Genomic DNA, 15,435 nt, shown 5'->3' with positions numbered 1-15,435 from the left:
AGGAAAACTGAACCTTGTGGGATCAGAGGGCCGCTGGTGGTTCACCAGAAGTACCATGTCCCTCCCTCTAAACATCAGAGGGGCCAGTGCACCAGGCAAGGGGGCTGCAAAACTCTCACTGCCCCAGAAATTCACAGGGGGCCACTCTTTTGAGTTGGTGAACAGAAGAAAAGTGAGGGGACCCCGGGACTTGAGAGATAAATGGGAGGGAAAGATGAATGGGAAACGGGTGGTGCTGGTGGAGTACATTCCAGGGAAAGCTCACTGAGCCTATGGGCTTGGCCAGGAAGAATCTAGCCAGGGGCCAAGGAAAGCAGAAGGGCCGGTACGGCAGTGTGCTGGCTCCTACGGCACCAGGGACCAGGAGAGGAGTCACGGCTCAGTGCAAAGGGTGCCTGGAACTGGGACAGGCCTGTGAAATCATGAACCAGCTGAAGGAGGTGAGTCATGTGCTGGTGCGGCCCAATCGCATGAGTGTACCAAGTTAACACAAAGAAGCCACATGTTGACAGGGAGTGGTTGGTGCTGCTCGTGTGTGGGCAGAGGAAGGAGAAGGTGGGGGGGAAATCCCCTGGTGGATCTCTTCCCTGAGACAGGAGCCAGCCTCCCGCTGGAATCAATCCCCTTCTCAGACCAGCTAACCCTGGCCCAACAGGCAGGGAGCAGGGGCCTGCGTCCCTACCAGCAGCTGCTCTCCAGCTGGCCTGGGTTCACTAAAAGCTGTCCACGGGGGGAGGGGAGACAAAAATAACATACCCACCAGCTGTTCCCCATTCACAGTCATGGGGAAAAAAGCCCAGGACCTGAAGAGAGAAATCAGTGACATGTTGGTCCTAGGGGTGATCCAGCTACCCACCAGCCCTGGGCCTCTCCTGTGGTGCTGGTCCCCAAGAAGGACGGATCAATCAGACTTCATGTGGACTATGTATCAGAAGCTCAGTGCTGTCACCGTGTCTGATGTCTGCCCCATGCCTAGGGCTAACAAGTTCCTAATCAAGTTGGGAGGAGAAGTTACCTCACTACCAGGGATATCACCAAAGGCTACTGGCCAGTACGTTTGGACCCAGATGCCGGGTTGGAATCTGCTCCCATTACCCCTATGGGACTCTTTGGGTTCCTGGTCCTACCTGTCAGCCTCAAGGCAGCACCTGCCACCTCCCAGTGCCTGGGGAATCAGTTACTGAGGGGGGTGGAGGACTGTGCCTGGGCGAGCATAAATAATATCTGTGTCTTCAGGCCAACCTGGGAGGACCATGTGTTCCAGACAAAGAGGGGGATGAGACACCTCCAGGATGCTGGACGACTACAGAGGACAAAAAGGATAAGGTGGGGATGGCAGAGGTGTCATACCTGGGCCACTAGGTGGGAAAAGGCCGTCTAAAGGCAGAGCCTGCCAAGGAGGAGGGGATCAGAGAGTGGCCCATTCCTCAAACCAGAAAACAGGCCCAGGTCCCTAATGGGATGGCAGGGTACTACTGGAAGTTTGTACCCCACTGTGGCTTCCATCACAGAGCTGTGTAAGAAAGGCAAGCCGGACAAGGAAGTCTGGACCAAGCAGTGCTAGAGGGCACTCTGTGTGCTGAAGGAGGCTCTAATCCAGGGGCTTAACCCCTGAGAGAGAGTGGACCCCTGAGAAAGGCTGTCGCACTGAAGGGGGTTCCTCCCAGGGACCGTAGGGAGCTGAGAGAGAGCAGGAGTCCTGTGAGTCCATGACACCATACAACAACACAACTCTAAAGGTGCACACACCATGGACCTGCAGATTCACACTAAGCATGCATGCAGCAGGGGGTGGAGAGTTCCATGGGGGCTCCCATGTGGGTAGGGGAGCAGGCCTGGAGGCTCACACCGAGAGGAGATACCACAGTCACATTCAGGCCAGATGACCTCGTAGGATGTGTCAGGGGGTAGGATAGAGGCCCATGCTGAGCACCCACCCCAGGAAGGGGTAGAGCAGTGGCTCTCAAACTTTTTTACTGGTGACCCCTTTCACACAGCAAGCCTCTGAGTGCGAACCCTCCCCCCTTATAAATTACAAACACTTTTTAATATATTTAACACCATTAGAAATGCTGGAGGCAAAGTGGGGTTTGGAGTGGAGCTGACAGCTCGCAACCCCCCATGTAATAACCTCGCGACCCCCTGAGGGGTCCCAACCCCCCGTTTGAGAACCCCTGGGGCAGAGCATGCAGCAGAAGTTCCATGTCGGAGTGGCTCATGCAAGGAGCCAGGCACAGGGCACATGTCGGAGGCACATGCACATGCAGGTGGCCGAGTCTTGCAAGAACCGACAGGAACGAGGTGCATGAGCGCCTCCTGCATGGGCTGGTGGCACGGGGCCCACCAGAAAGGCAGCACCACGCTGCCAAGCTGGCCGAGTGCAGCACTTTCACATAGCCTCGGGGCTGTCTCCAACTCGCTGCCACCAGCAGCTCCTCCTGCCAAGCGTTCTCAGCCGGCCAGGCAGCCTTCTGCTCTGCTCTACGTCCTGCTAAGTGGGGAGACAGCAGAGCGGCATTGGCTCAGGAAACGGGCGCTTCCCCCAGCTGGGACGCAGCCTTGTGGGCCTCCCTCTGCGACCCTCCTTCCAGCACAGAGCCGCTCATGTCGACCTACCCAACCTCTTCTCACCAGGCACAGCTGAAGGGAGATGTTCTCCTGGGCATGGCTCAGCCAACATTCCTGGCGTTCGACCGGTGCTCCCAAGTCACCCTGGTCACACACAATGCAATTTCTCAGCAGGATGCCAGTGGAGGGAGGTTCAGAAATGCTGACAACACTCCAGACCTCCTCTTCCCAAGCCATGCCCCCATTTGAGACTCCCTCTCCACCACCCAATCCTGCAGGGCTGTTCCCCGTGTTGGAACATGGTTGGCATGGGGTCAGTGCTGGGGTCTGACTCTGGGGACAGGGGCTCATTGCTCTCATGCATTGGTCATAGGTTAGGTAGGGTGGGCTCATGCTGCAATCAAGCTAGCTCCCTGGCCCAGCCCCTGCCTCCCATGGTACAGCAAGCTCTTGTCAGACGTGTGTAGAGATGCCCCCTGTGAATAATGGGAGCTGCCATGAGGATCGGTGTTCCCCCGCAGAACAGTTTGCAGGGCAGCTAGGCGCCAGGGGCCTTAGAGTTGGTGTACTCACCAGATAGCTTTGGTGAAGAATCTGAGAGACGTGGACCATGTGGCAGGGGGCGTCTGAATCCAGTGACATCTGGATCTCAGAGCTTGGGGCCTGGTACAGCAAGGGGTGGAGCGTGACCCATGGGGAGGTGGAGGAAATAGAAATTAAAGATGCTAGGGACTCCCTCCCAGCTGGGGTCTCTGGCACTGACCCCAGCTGACCGAAGCAATTCTTCAGTTCTGAGCTTTACGATCAACAACAGCCAGCCTGACAGTAAGAGCCAATGGCGGCGGGAGACCAGGTCCTCAGCCCTTGGTAGGGATAGGGTTCTCCAGCATGACTAGCCACACCTGTGTGCTAGTGCAGGGGCAGAGGTCATGCCAACCCGCCCCTGCCAAGAGGGAGCATGGCTCTAAGCCCAGCCTTTCATCTCCCCCAAGCCAGAGTCCAGCCCAGTAGCTCAGTCCCTGAATGGAGTTTAGATTAGCCTAGACTGGGAGCTAGTCCCCGCCCACTGGCCCCAGCTAGCTAGTCCAGGCTCTCCAAGAACTCTTACCATGGTGGGTTCTGCCCTAAGGCCTAGGTCAGAGCCCAGCTAGGCCAGAGCTTGGTGCCAGGGCGTTGCCGTGGTTCCCTGCTCCTAGGGCGGCACCCTGATTCCAGCCCGGCTCTCCCGTGCTCCAGCAGCCCTGTTCAATGCTCCCCCTCCAGCCTGCACACACGGCCCTCAGCCTCCGCCCCTTTGTTGCACTCCCGGGATCCCGGCGCCCCTCCACCCCCACCCTTTGCCTCTGTCGAGGCCTGCTGGCTCCCTCCTTTCCCCATCTTCCCCCATGCAGCCTCCAGGTCAGCCCGTTTCCTCTCCCTCCCTGTGTGTGCGGCCATCTGGGCTTCTCTCATGCTCTCTGCTCCCCACACCCCCAGCTCACTCACTCTGATGGGGGGAGGGTCTTTTTTGTTCTGTGCATGTCTAGCTCTTGCCATGTGAGCTCTTTGCTTGTTCTCCCGGTGCATGCAGCTCATTCAGCCCGCCTCACCCTCCTGGGTGTCTCTCCTTGTACACTTTTCTCTGTCTAGCCCTGTGTGCCTGGGGGTAGCGATGTCTTTACTGCTGAGCGTGTCCATTCTGGATGTCACAGTCTCTCCATGTGTGACTACAAGCATCTCTGTGGAGGGGTCAGAGCGTGCACACACTTGTCTGTGCACACAAACATCTAAGTGTGTCCATCCCCGCACATATGTCTGAGCGCTCCTGTCTGTGACTGTGTGTCACTAACCCTCCCTGTCCCCAAGTATGTGTCTGTTGTGTGTGTCACTATCTCTCCCCCTTCTGGAGGTGTCTGTCACACACACGTGCGCTCACAGACACACCCTGTTGTGACAGCCTGAATCACACGCTCGCTCTCTCCTGAGGAATCCTATTGCCATTCTCTGACCTTGCCGCCTCCAGCCCGCAACACTGCTGAGAAAGTTCCTGCTGCCCTTCAGCTCTCGACTTAGAAATATCCCAGTGACTGGAACTGCGTGCTGGGATCCAGTAGCCGAGTGCAGGCCCCTTATGCAGCCACAAGCCTCTGCTCCTCGAGTCCCTCCAGAGTAGCTGGGCTGCAGGAGCTGGCAGGAAGCTGCTCTCCCCAGGTCCTCGCAGGTTTCATAGCCTGGAGACTTTCCCACGGGGTGGGGGGCCTTCTCCGTCCTGCAAACTCAAGACAACATTTTCTGCCCTAAATCAGATACACCCTGGTCAGAGCACAAGCAGAGCCGAGCTGAGGATGGCAGCTGATGCCCGTCTTCGCGCAGAGGGGGCCCCGCTGAGCCTGCAGACCCTGCTCCAGTACAAGCACGGAGCCCAACGATGACATCGGGGTCCTGGACCACTGAGGGCTTGCACCCCCGATTCTCCACATGCCACAGCCAGCCTCTTCTGCCAGGAGATTCCAATCCCGTGACAGGGAGCAGCAATTGGTACAACCTGCCTCCTACTTCTGAGAAGCCAACTCCCCCCTCACCCAATTCCGCACAGTGGTACAGTCGATTCCCCGCTTGGGAGATGGGCTTCAGCACCTCCACCCGCTACACACCCTGGGCAGGGTCCGGCCCCACACCAGGGAGACTCTTGGCCCCCTAGGCCCCAGCATGTCACTCATTACACTAGCAGGTGGCAGCAGTGTGACCATGTCCCTGTCCTCCCCTGCACCCCTCCTCCCATAACCACCCCCTGCACCCATCACCTCACTCTCCTCCTACCACCCCATCAACCCCCTACTCCAACCACCCCTGACCCACCTTCACACCATCCTCTCATCCTTTATCTATCCTCCAGCCACCCCCGACCTATCACCCTGCCTTTCCTAACCCCATCATCCCACCCTCCTCCAACTACCCACTGCACCCAGACACCCTGTATCCTGCCACCCAGCTCCAACCATCCCGACACCTATATCCTGTCACCTTCCTCCAACGTTCTTCTCCTCCCACCCCCGTGCCCCTCTCAGCAGCTCCCGCCCTGTTCCACCCTCCTGCAAACATTGTTGCCAAACCCCCATCCTCAAACTCTCCCACTGCTTCTCACTCCAGCCCCCTCCTGCTCCCGTGTGCCTGTCTTATCACCCTCCACTCCCCATGCCACCCCCCTCCCTGCTTCACCTTCTTCCCGTTCACCTGTCACCCCATCCCACTCTGTTCCCCAGCTCTTCACCCTCCAACCCCCTGCCTTTTCATGCATCCTCTCGCCCATAGCCCTTTCCATTGCTGCGGTGGCTTGCATCTCTCTCTCTTAGTGCTGAGAGCCCTGCACTGGGCACAGAGTCCCACGGAGCCAGCTAACCAGCCTACCCCCTGAGTGCCCTGTAGAAAATAGTCCTGCACTGGACTTCTGGGAGGGAGAGGTCTGGTCCCCTAACTGTCCCAATATTTAAAGGGACGTCAATGCATGCATACGACCGAATTTACTCCTACGACCCTCGCCCTTCTTGGGCATGCTGTTTGCATGCCCCCATGCACTAGCAAAGGCTGTGTCCTCCTCTGCATTGGTAGTGGCATCATCCCTGGGAGCTCACTGGCTCTCTTACCAGGGCCATAGCATAGTGTCCATAGCCATCCACCAGCCTCCTGCCAGGAGAAGCTCAGGCTGGCCCAGCCCAGGGGAATCTCCATGACCATTCTCTCCCAGGTCTCTGTCCACGGCTGATTTCTCCCTAGCCAGGCTTCTAGAACTCTGCCCATCACCCAGCATCTGACTCCCCTCTCCCTGCACAGCTGCTGCTTCCCCAGCATGCTCTCCTGCCTGCCCTTCTTCATATCCGGCCTCCTCTCGCTTCAGCCAATGCCCCAAATTTGCAAGGTCCCTCTGGCGCGTGGCTCCATCGCCTCCTTCTGTGGTGTCGTTATACAATTAGTGTGAATAGTGCCAGCTCTCCCTTCCCCTCAGTGTCATTAAGGAAAGCAATCCAGAACAACGGGCCCCTGGGACTGTCAAGAAGAGCCCTGTCTGTGGCCTGAGCCCAGCATCAGAGGCACGGCACTGGAGGTAGCGGACCAGAGCCCCTGCAATACAGCACTGAACTGTGGGGTTTGGGACTCGACGCATCCTTTACGTGGCATGCTGTTTATGTCTGTGTGGGTTCAGTCCCCAGGGATCTCCAGCCCCTGCGTATGGAAGATACGTATGGTATTATCGTCACACAGCCAGGACCCTGGGTTCCCAGACTCCCCATCACACCAGGAGGCTCTGCAAAGCCCTGGGATCTTGATCACTAATTGCAAATTCTGGCTAACACTGCCTTGCTCATCCCCTCCCCCCCCCGTTGCCATGGCAGCCACAGCTCCAGTCTCTCCATGTCTCCAGCACAACGTCTTGTCTGCCCTTGGCAAGCAGCTCCGTCCAACTGGAGAGTCCTCCCCACAACCAGCTCCCCAGCTGCAAGGATGGGACGGGGCACACTGTCCCCTGTTCCCCACCCCATCCCAGAGAGGGACTCCCTGTACCCAGCCCCCCACACCCCACTGCATGGACTGACACTCTGTATCCTGCCCCCCCCCCGAGAGGGGAGAGACACCCTATAACTGGGAGCGCCCCACAGCCCCTTAGCCCAGAGGGGGAAGGGGTATGGATGCCCTTGTCTGCTGCCTTGGACAGGGCGAGAACCTGTAATGGTCCACACCCTGCAGGCAGAGGGGAATCTGCTCTCACTCACACACCTCGCCAAGCCTGTCACATCCCCCACCCCAGCTCCATGGGGCAGGGAGCACTCTGTGCCTATGCAGGGGTGGAACTGCCTCCACACGTGCAGGAGGAAGAACCAACCCCTCTACCCTGAACCCTGGCCAGGAGAGAACTCTCATTAACTGGATCCTCTGCTGGGGAAGGGGAAGAGGCCCCCTGGCACTTAACCACCTCGTACAGAAGGGAGGCATGCGGCTACCTGATGAGCAGAGGAGACCAGCACCTCACTCTGTAATCTGGAGGGTGGCTGTCTGGCTGCATATTTACAAACATGAAGCGCCACCTACCGGAGAAGAGGGAGAACAGGACAGCAAGTTGGTTCAGTGCCAGGCTGAAGGGGGAAAGGAAATCAAGGGCTTGGGGAAGTTACTGTGCAGCAAGCCAGAGTGTGAATCTACGGCGCGCCAGCTTGTGGCAAGTTGGTGCACTGTGGATTCACACCTAACTTGCCACGCAGTAACTTGCCCTCCAAACAATCTCCCAAGCAACTGCAGTTACTTAGAAATAGATCTGACCCTCAGAGGCTGGATCCAGATTGGAAACAGGATTGTCCCAGAGTTCAGGGCTGTTTGCATGAAGGGTTTTGGCTTAGGCTCATCTCTTCTCCTTGTGGATCACCTGAGATCAAAATGTCTTGATGTCCAAAGGGGTTTATAACTCACCAGGACACTGGAAAAGGCCCAGAGGCTTGAATGCTGCAGCAGAATTTGCTACGTTCCCAGGTTACACTGTCCAGGCAAGGCTCCCAGCTTGGTGAAGTGCTGGTAGATCATCTAATGACTACCACTTTTCAAGTCTTGGGTCAAGCCCTGAAAATCACCCTGGTTCACAGATCAAGGCCAGTGACCCAAACAGGCAGACACTGGAACATTATTTGCACTAACCACACTACAAATCCATCCACCAACAGCCTAAAGATAGTAATGGGAGCAGAGAGAACCCACTGTTCCATCGGCAGAGAAGCTGCCAACTCATGGCCTGCAGAGCTAATCCACACTGGACCCAAGCACCAGCCACTGCAAGCAGCTCTCATCCAACGTCAGAATACAACAGCTGGGTAAGGGAGGAACTCATTGAGGCAGTACAATTAAATCTAACTGGATGGCATTAGCCACTCCATCACACATGATAAAGCACTTCTTTGGGATACTCAAGCCACACCCTATGGATTGGTGTATGCCCTTCCTGGCTTTCAGCAGCTGTGTCCACAGCTAACAGAAATGATCAATGTTGTCTGCAGGGTAGCCAGGCTTACAACTTCCCTGAAGAATGCATTAGTCTAGTTCTGAAAGCTTGAGGCAGAAGAATTCTCCCATTGTTGTTCTGGGTGCAGCCTCCCATTCCTGGGCAAAATCACTGGGGAAGTGGTGGAAAACAAGCTCCAACACGGGGAACCTACCAACATCCTAGATGCTTGGCCAGTGGGCTTCAGGCCAAGACACAGCATGGAGACAAGCCTAGTGGCACAAACAATTATCTTCCACGGGCAACGGACAGAGGTTACATCTCAATGCTCATGGTACTTGGCCTCTTCGGCTTATGACACAGCCAATCACAACGTACTGCAGAGCTGTTAACATGACACAGCTGGTGTAGATGCGGCACTGTGATGGTTACAGTCATTCCTCTCCAAGAGGACCCAAAGAGAAGTAATAGATAACTACTTCTCTTCCCGTAGAGCCCTCAGCACAGAATCCTACCGGGATTTATCTTGACCCTGATTCTTTTCAATATCTATATGAGACCATGTAAAGAGGCAGTGAGATGCCAAAGACTCTGCTGCCAGCAAAACCTGGATGATGCACAGTTGCACATCATCTTTTCCAAAGATGCAGACAACAGCATCTCAAGGGTATCGCAATGCCCAAAGATCAGCATTTAGATGAAAAGCAGCTGGCTCAAAGCCAATGGGGGTAAGACCGAAGGGGAAAAAGATGGAAGAACTGGTCCAGGAATTCTCCTCCCCTAACACTGTGGGCATCTGCCCCCATTCGTTAAAGTGGCTGGAAGCTTTGGGGTCCTGCTCAACTTGGCACGTGGCCTAGAAAACAAGATAACGTCAGCGATGGAAAAAGCCTTTTTTTCTACCTCCAGCTTGCTCGGAAGTGCTGCCCCTTCCTCCCAGAGGAACACTCGGCGACAGCGATCCATCCAGGTGTTGGGTTAGTGTAACTAACTGTACCTGGGTTGGTAGGCGGCCACTGTGGGACTCCAGCCCATGCAGAATGCAGCAGCAGGATCCTCAACAGGATGGGCTGCCCCCTCATTCCTGCATTCCACTCCCCTCACTGGCTCCCATTTCAAGGTCCTAGTCCTGATTTTCAAGGTGGCAAGACACCAAGTCCCAGCTATATCTGCAACCATATCTCCATTCATGACCCACCAGAAATGAAGTGATTCTCTAGGAAAAGCAGCTCACTAAGCCCAGGAAGAGGCATGTGAGAACCGGAGTCAAATTGCTCTTGGTCAAAGGGGTTTGGCTGTGGAAGAAGTTTGGAGAGGAAGACAGACTAATTTGGAGTCAGGGCACCCTGCAAGAGCCTCCTCTTTGACAAAGCTTTCCATTGGACTTTATCCAGCTTGGTTTAACAGTGAAATCTTCGGTGAGCTTAAACACAAAAAGGAAGCTTACAAGAAGTGGAAACATGGACAGATGACTAGGGAGGAGTATAAAAATATTGCTTGAGCATGCAGGGATGTGAGAGGTAACAAGAAGGGTTTCTACAGATATGTTAGCAACAAGAAAAAGGTCAGGGAAAGTGTGGGACCCTTAATGAATGGGGGAGGCAACCTAGTGACAGATTATGTGGAAAAAGCTGAACTACTCAATGTTTTTTTTTGCCTTGGTCTTCACAGACAAGGTCAGCTCCCAGACAGCTGCACTGGGCAGCACAGCATGGGGAGGAGATGAGCAGCCCTCAGTGGTGAAAACAGGTTAAGGACTATTTAGAAAAGTTGGACATGCACAAGTCCATGGGTCCAGATCTAATGCATCAGAGGGTGCTGAGGGAATTGGCTGATGTGATTGCAGAGCAATTGGCCATTATCTTTGAAAACTTGTGGAGATCGGGGGAGGTCCTGGATGATTGGAAAAGGCAAATATAGTGCAAATCTTTAAAAAAGGGAAGGAGGAGGACTCACGGAACTATAGACCAGTCAGCCTCACCTCAGTCCCTGGAAAAATCATGGAGCAGGTTCTCAAGGAAACCATTTTGAAGCACTTTGAGGAGAGGAAGGTGATCAGGATTCACCAGTCAACATGGATTCACCAAGGGCAAGTCATGCCTGACCAACCTGATTGCCTTCTATGATGAGATAACTGGCTCTGTAGATATGGGGAAAGTGGTGGAGGTGATATATCTTGACTTTAGCAAAGATTTTGATATGGTCTCTCACAGTATTCTTACCAGCAAGTTAAAAAAAATATGGATTGGATGAATGGACTATAAGGTGGATAGAAAGCTGGCTAGATTGTTGGGCTCAACAGGTAGTGATCAACGGCTCAATGTCTAGTTGGCAGCTGGTATCAAGCGGACTGCCCCAGGGATCAGTCTTGGGGCTGGTTTTGTTCAACATCTTTATTAATGATCTGGATGATGGGATGGATTAAACCCTCAGCAAGTTCGCAGAGGACATAAGCTGGGGGAAGAGGTAGATATGCTGAAGGGTAGGGATAGGGTTCAGAGTGACCTAGACAAATTGGAGGACTGGGCCAAAAGAAATCTGATGAGGTTCAACAAGGACAAGTGTAGAGTCCTCCGCTTAGGACGGAAGAATCCCATGCACTGCTACAGGCTGGGGACCGACTGGCTAATCAGCAGTTCTGGAGAAAAGGACCTGGGGATTACAGTGGATGAGAAGCTGGATATGAGTCAGCAGTGTGCCTTTGTTGCCAAGAGGGCCAATGGCAGATTGGGCTGTATTAGTAGGCGCATTGCCAGCAGATCGAGGCAAGTGATTATTTCCCTCTATTTGGCACTGGTGAGGCCACATCTGGAGTATTGCATCCAGTTTTGGGCCCACCACTACAGTAAGGATGTGGACAAACTGGAGAGAGTCCAGCGGAGGGCAATGAAAATGATAAAGGGGCTGGGGCACATGACTTACGAGGAGAGACTGAGGGAACTGGGCTTGTTTAGTCTGCAGAAGAGAAGAGTGAGGGGGGATTTGATAGCAGCCTTCAACTACCTGAAGGGGGGTTCCAAAGAGGATGGAGCTCGGCTGTTCCCAGTGGTGGCAGATGACAGAACAAGGAGCAATGGTCTCAAGTTGCAGTGGGGGAGGTCTAGGTTGGATATTAGGAAACACTATTTCACTAGGAGGGTGGTGAAGCACTGGAATAGGTTACCTAGGGAGGTGTGGAATCTCTATCCTTAGAGGTTTTTAAGGCCTGGCTTGACAAAGCCCTGGCTGGGATGATTTAGTTGGGGTTGGTCCTGCTTTGAGCAGGGGGTTGGACAAGATGACCTCCTGAGATCTCTTCCAACCCTAATCTTCTATGATACGCTCTGGAAGGGGTGTGTGATTGAGCAGCAAAGTGCTGACAGCATCTGCACAAGAGCCCCACAGTGGAGGTAGAGATGGAGCTGTCAAGAGATAGGAAGCAATTGGGAAACTGAGGCCACAGACACTTGAGATGTCAGATCCTGTGACACCCAAAGAACAGGGGTGTCACACAACTATGGGGTCAGTGCAACTATGTTCAGAATCTCTTATGTCCTCGCTGAAGCTAAAATGGCTGGAGAAGTTTGCATGGGTGGGGGGACACCGAGACTAGTATCAGATCAGACTCCCTCTGCCCAGCTGCTTACCAGTCCCTTTGAAAAATCTCTGCTATGTCACTTCTACCTGCCAGATTTCTACCCCCAGCCTTCCTTGCCTGTCTCCCTTCTCTTCTCGCCCCTTCCTGATGGGTTGGATCATGGCTGTAACAGCCCTGGGCTGCAAGATAACTGGGTACAACGCACCCATTGTAAAATTAAACTCACCCCTTAAATCTGGGCTGATTATGAACTAGAGATTGCCCTCGGCCCCAGATGCTCTGTGCTTCTCCGAAGGTGGATAGCAGCTGGGTAACTGCTTATCTGATGTAGTGTCTGCATAGCTGCTCCTGGCCCTGGGGAAAGGGTGAGGGCCAAGGTAACCCTGTGCTCTAGCTGCTCCTTGGGCTGCTTTACCTTACACCAAGGACCAGAATCTAGGGGTTCCAAGGATAGTCGTAGTCGTCCCCTCCCCCTGGAGCCAGGCCAAGTGCAGCTTGGGCACAGCATCTGTGCTTTATGGTTTTCCATAGACATCTGAGCCTTGTTTACAATGAGGAGCATGGGACAGACAGACAGACGTCCGGTTACCAGCAGGCACAGCTGACCATCACTTCCCCTGGCAGAAAATATGGCAGGCTCTTCACTCAGCATGATCTATCTGGGATACAGTGAAAAGTCAGCAGGCAGTACTTCTGCCCCTCCCTAGCTGTGTCCCTGCAGCACAGGCCTCAATTCTGCTCTGGATCTTGCACGGGCTGCTTAGTACTTTGCGAAGTGACTGTCCCAGGCCCCTCCATACAGCTTGAGATCCCTACATTGGGCCTCTTGTTTCTTACTCTCCTGCTTGGAGCTGGTGCCCTTTAAGTCGAGAAGCAGGACAAGACGTGGAGACAGCAGATCCATTCCTACTCTTGGTTACACCCACTGCGACCCCCCTGAAAAGAGCAGGCCGTGTAGAGGTCAGTGGGAAGAGGGTTTGGCCCAGTGTCACTAGAAAAATGAAACTTCCCCCATGTGGGGTTGGTGTCAAAGCTGGCAACAGAGCCATAGGGCACTAGCTCCAGAGCGAGACGCCCTGTCATAAGGCATTGCTACAACACTGAGGGTCCCCAAGGAGAAGGGATCTCTGGGTGAGGAGACAGAAGTAAGAGCCCTGGGGCTGCTGAGAAAAATTGAGAGTCGTGTAGCTGAGACCTGGTCTACACTAGGAAATGAAGTTGGTAGAACCACATTGCACAGGGGTTTGAAAAATCCACACCCTTGAGTGACGCAGTTAAGCCAACCTGAGCCCCAGTGTAGACGGCGTTAGGTCAATGGATTGCCTACGCCAGGGGTTCTCAAACTGGGGGTTGGGACTCCTCAGGGGGTCGTGAGGTTATTACATGGGGGTTGTGAGCTGTCAGCCTCCACCCCAAACCCAGCTTTGCCTCCAGCATTTATAATGGTGTTAAATATAGAAACAAGTGTTTTTACTTTGTAAGGGGGGGTCACCCTCAGAGGCTTGCTATATGAAAGGGGTCGCCAGTACAATAGTTTGAGAACCACTGGCCTACGCTTTGAGCACCACAGCAGTGTTTTAAGTATAGACAAGCCCTGGGAGAAAAAACACCAGGGGAGAGGCCAGACAGCCCAAGAAGAGCCCAGGAAGTGGGAGAGAGCCCAGGAATACTGGGAGAAACTGCCTGGAGATGAGAAGGCAGGAAGCAGATGGGTGGGAGGGGGGAATCCCAGAGGGATGCAGAGAAACTCCATTGGCCCTGGAAGTCCTCATGTGGGAGTAGTTACACCGGAGAGAAACAGGTCAGGCAGCACAAGCTGCAGGACAAAACACAAATGGTCTCCCCACCTCTCTGGGTGAACAGCTTCCTGCGGAGGGCTCTCAAGCAGCCATGGCAGACACAGGCAGAGCACTAAGAGCTCTCCAGATGTTTGCCCCTGCAGCAGAGCACTGACAGGCCAAAGGAATACCATGCCGGACAGCAGCTGAGAGCCAGCGTCTCTCCACACAGCCCTACAGCAGACTATTGCTGCCCAATATGCTGAGGTGGATCTTTGCAAAAGGCAATCCATTCCTGCCTCACGCCTCCCCCTTTGCTTCCCAGAGTGCACTGTCTGTACGCTGGAAGCAGGCAGTGCAGAGCAAACCGCAGAAATTGATTCAGCACGTGGCGGCATCACCCCCTTGGTAGCCATTAGGAAAACAAACAGCACTTACTTAGACAAACTAACCGCAACAAGAGAGAGGTGGTAGAAGAGTGGTGTGGCTTTAGCATAGGCTTGGGAGCCAGGAACTGCCAGCTCTGACACTGACTCACCACACGATCTTGGGGGTAAATCTCAGCTCTTCTCTGTGCCTAGTTTCCCAGCTGTGAAGAGGATGACACTGACACTGGGTGCTGTGTTAGTCAACACGTGTACGGTGCTTGAATGATATGCTCTGACACACTGATAAAGGGGAAAACAGGAAGCTATGACTCCAGTAACTGCCCTCTCATCGCCTGCCATCACGAGTTGAAACGAAAACACTACCAGCAAATTAGCTCCCCCATCTCCTAAAAGATGGGCTCTGGGGGAGAACCCCTGGGCTACCAGGACCAACTCCTGGTCAAGAACAGCCCATAAACGGACATTGCCTTTCCTCCCAGATGGGCTGGGGATCGTGTCACTGACCGCAGTCACCATTACGTAGTGCCCACTGCACAACAGCACCGCTCATGGGGTCCTTCCCTGAGCCCCAGAGGGAGTGTGTGGGAAACCAGGGAGTGTGGATTCCTTCATCCATAATAGCTCTGGATAACTTCCTCCCCACCCCATTTCCTGCTGGCCCAGCTCTGCCCTGACCCTCTTGTGACACATGCTCATGAAAGCAGGAAATGGGTTATGCTAAGAGGCTACTTGGGGGTGCAAGGAGGTTTGGTGGCCAGGAGTGGGAGTCAAGTCTAGGAAGATGCTGACACAGGATTGTGAGACTCTGGCTGCTGAGCAGACAGGCAGTTGCTTGTCAGCGGGGAGGGGTGTGGTGGTAGCAGGAGGTCTCTGCAGCTGGGATGGGGGCTCTTGCTCTGGTTCTTATCACAGGCTTTGGATAGGCCTCTCTGCCATGATACCTGCAGGACCATTTAATGATGGCTATCATTGCGGACAATCGGATGAAGGTCCCAGCAGACCCGGGCCTCCTGCTTCCCTGCTTGAATAGCCTTGGTTCCCTGTGTAACTCAGCATCAGGGACATCTCGTGATGCTGCAGTGGGGGAGGAGACCACAAGCACCCCCAGCCAGAACACAAACAACTGCAGTGACATCACAAAGGCCTCTCATGGCCAGCCAG

The 15,435-nt window shown here is 54.4% G+C and overlaps 1 protein-coding gene across 4 annotated transcripts in view; it reads right to left on the bottom strand.

The window, feature by feature from the left end:
- The window catches only part of PSD (pleckstrin and Sec7 domain containing), a 107,283-nt gene that overhangs the window by 41,345 nt on the left and 50,503 nt on the right, over positions 1-15,435 (bottom strand). The gene's annotated exons all lie outside the window — the stretch shown is intronic.

Source organism: Chelonia mydas, chromosome 7 (assembly GCF_015237465.2).
Source record: "Chelonia mydas isolate rCheMyd1 chromosome 7, rCheMyd1.pri.v2, whole genome shotgun sequence".
Classification (NCBI taxonomy): Eukaryota; Metazoa; Chordata; order Testudines; family Cheloniidae; genus Chelonia; species Chelonia mydas.
Note: the sequence above shows the minus strand (reverse complement) of the source record. Positions and strands in the feature narration are given on the sequence as shown.